The sequence below is a fragment of the Myotis davidii genome, unplaced genomic scaffold (genome assembly GCF_000327345.1).
Source record: "Myotis davidii unplaced genomic scaffold, ASM32734v1 scaffold330, whole genome shotgun sequence".
NCBI lineage: Eukaryota > Metazoa > Chordata > Mammalia > Chiroptera > Vespertilionidae > Myotis > Myotis davidii.
The window spans coordinates 6,270,998-6,274,205 of NW_006283770.1; the positions used below are offsets into that span (position 1 = coordinate 6,270,998).

The following is a 3,208-nucleotide window of genomic DNA, read 5'->3' on the forward strand; positions in this document are numbered from 1 at the left end:
AACGCTCCTGCTCGGCTCCCGACCGGCCCGCCGGCTGCTCCCTCCGCCCTTTGTCCTTCTCCTCTGCCATCTGCCCAGCCCTCGCCCTCAGCGGCGGCACTCGCGGGAGCCCCCTCCCAGTTGGGGAATTATTTTTTGTCGGGTGAGAAAAAGCCCCCCTTTCTTAAGGGGACCCTCCCCCTTAAGGCCGGGATTCCAGCAGCCCCCTCCAGCCTGCCCCGCGCTCGGGTATGGACTTTGCTTCTCAGCAGGGCACGTTTCCTGCACCTGCAACCAACTCTCTTGTCCAATAAGGTTGGGGGCATGTCATGCATTTTTTTTTTTTTTGGTCCTGAGTTCGAATTCAGCCTCTGCTCCTAAAAATCCTTCCTTCCTTCCTTCCTTCCTTTTATGCTATTCTATTCCTCCCTCCCCTTTCTATGGACTTTTTAGAACTAAGAATTACCATTTACAGATGAGGGGAAAAGCCTAGAGAAAAGTGTTTTGGTGAAGGTCATGGTTAACTGTAGAACTGGAAATCATCTTTTGGTTTTTTTCTATATCTTTCTATCTATATTCTTAAACCTCTAGGAATATATCAGTCCTGGTCACGTAATTTGAGACAAGCAATTCCTTACTTGATACATTCTGGAATTGTGTTTGAAATGTGAGCCAGCCAATGGACTTACATGTAATTACAATAAATTCCTAGTTATGATGCAAAGTGTTTGGTTTCACCTCTTGATTACTAATCATTGTTTAATTCTAATAATACGTTTACAACATGATTTGTTTCATGGTCTTCCTGCATTTGTTTTATGTTCTTCCTGTATGTTTCATGTTCTTCCACTGGGCACTATTGTGATTCACTCTGCTCCTAAAAATTGGGTGGCATTGGCCAAGTTTCTATAAGCTTCCCGATCTTAAAAGGAGATGGGTAGCAGTACCCACTTCCTAGGGATGTTGTGAGTACAGTGTGGAGTGCACGGGCATAATGTGTTAAAAGTTTAGCCACTATCAAAACTGAGCCCTGCCCCGCCTCAAAGGGTCTCAGTGCCTTGAGCACTTCAGCTTCCCACTCTGCACAGGCTCCTCTGAATTCCTTCTATGTTGTTGAGACCATAACAGCTGCCAGCTCCCCAATAATTAGGAGATATGAAGAATGACTGTCTACTCAGACTCTACTTAGACTCTACTGGGTGAAAAATGCATGAGCGATGATGAACTCAGGGTGAAGTGGAGATAGGAGATGCAGGATTGCTTGACTTTGAGTTTGGGACAGGGATGGAAAGATTTAAGAACAAAGAGATGACCAAAGAAGACTTGCCTTCCCTCCCTCCCTCCCTCCCTCCTTCCCTTCTTTATATAGATTAAATAAAAATATTTATTTAATTGTTTTTCTATTGTTATATAATTATAAGTTTTCCATTTCTTGATTCTGCACCATATTTGAAGTGACATATGAGAAGACATTTAATGCTCTTGGTTTTGCACAAAATTAAATGGAATATTTTGATGCTGAATTGGCTGAAATTTTATCAACTTTCTGTAAACATTGTTAACAAAATATTGAAGGCTTCCTGTGTTCTTCAGATAAAGCTCTGTATCTTAGTTGATCAATTTTCTCTATAGCCTTATCACTGCAATATTTTATATTGCTCATCCATTTATAATTTTAGGATATTTTTATGTTCCACATCACTACACCCTGCCTCTTTTTTCTTTCTTTTTTTTCCTGCAAAAAGCTTTATTGTTTCATTTGGTCCAATGCATGGGAGAGGGCTTCAGGGTGGTTAAAAGAATGGATAGTAGTTTTGGGGAGAGGCTCAGGTAAAAGCCAGACACCAGGGGAGTGCAGAGGGGCCTTCAAAGGCCTCTGGGCTCCAAGGGCTCCCTGTTGTGCTTGAGAGTGAGCCTTTTGAAGAGATACTCGCCCAGCCCAGCCCGGCCCAGCCAGCCTGTGGAGGTTAATCAGGTAGTTGCCCATCTTCTTGATGAGTTTCACCTCCTCATCCAGGAAGTGGTTCTCCAGGAAGTCACAGGGCTGAAGGTCTGCGGGGGTAGAACCCAGAGCCTGCAGCTCCAAAAGGGCCTGGCTCAGGTCCCTTGCCAAGGCCAGGGTGGCTTCCATGGTGGCCTGAGTTTTGCCCCACCCACTCATCTTGGGAAGGCTCAGCATGTCCTGGAAGAGAAGGAGGCCACCTCACGTGTTTTGCAAATTTAAGGGATGCTCAGTGCCCTCAAGCTTCTTCTCTGCCAACTCGCGGAAGAAGTGGCCCTCGCCCTCCAGAGCCACATCATCATGGTTGAAATAGAAGCCCAGAGAGAGGGAGGTGTAGGAGGCCCGCAGATGCAGGTTGGCCAGGCGGTTGACCACAGCCTCCACCTCAGTGGAGTAATTCTAACGAATTTGGGAGCTCATGGTTGTTCACCAATAAGGAGTTAAGGTAGGAAAAAAACAAAGAAAACAAAACACATACCAGTGTGTTGGCTGGTCGCGGAGGTGGTTCTGCAGGTGGTGACTGGATAAGACACAGGAGGGTGGTCGGAGGCTGGAAGAAGGGGTGTCCCTGGGTCTGTTCCGTCCAAACATTGTTGAAGCAAGATATAGATCTGGGACCGCCGCCGAGGGCACTCTATACCACGCCTCTTTAGACCCAATCTTCAGCTGTACATTTTGAGAATGTGCTCTAAATAATGAATATATGTTCTCTTAATGTAATTGAATACAGGGTTAAGTACAGCAGGCCCCCGTTTGTCTGCAGTTTTGCTTCCTCCAGTTTTAGTTATCCTCTGTCAACCAAGGTCCAAAAATATGAAATGGAAATTTTCAGAAATAAACAGTTACTAAGTTTTAAATTGCAGGCTGTTCTGAGTAACATGATGAAATCTCGCACCCTCTGCACCCCCTCACACTCAGCTTGAATTGCAGCCACGTGAATTGCAGCCATGTAAATTGTGGCCACGTGAATTACCCCACGGGAGCCTGCCTGTCACTCAGCAGCTCTCTTAGTTATCAGGTGGACTCTCATGGTATGGCAGTGCTTACGTTTGCCACCTTATTTTACTAAATAATGTCCCCAAAGCTCAAGATCAGTGATGCTGGCAGTTGATTATGCTAAAGAGAAGCCTGAAAGTGGTTCCTTTAAGTGAAAAGGTGTAAGTTCTGAGCATGATGAAATCTCGCACCCTCTGCACCCACTCTCACTCAGTGTGAATTGCAGCCACG

General features: G+C 45.5%; 1 pseudogene; it reads right to left on the reverse strand.

The window, feature by feature from the left end:
* Nucleotides 1-835: 835 nt before the first annotated feature.
* On the reverse strand, nt 836-2,501 carry LOC107183699 (annotated as a pseudogene).
* Nucleotides 2,502-3,208: the final 707 nt, after the last annotated feature.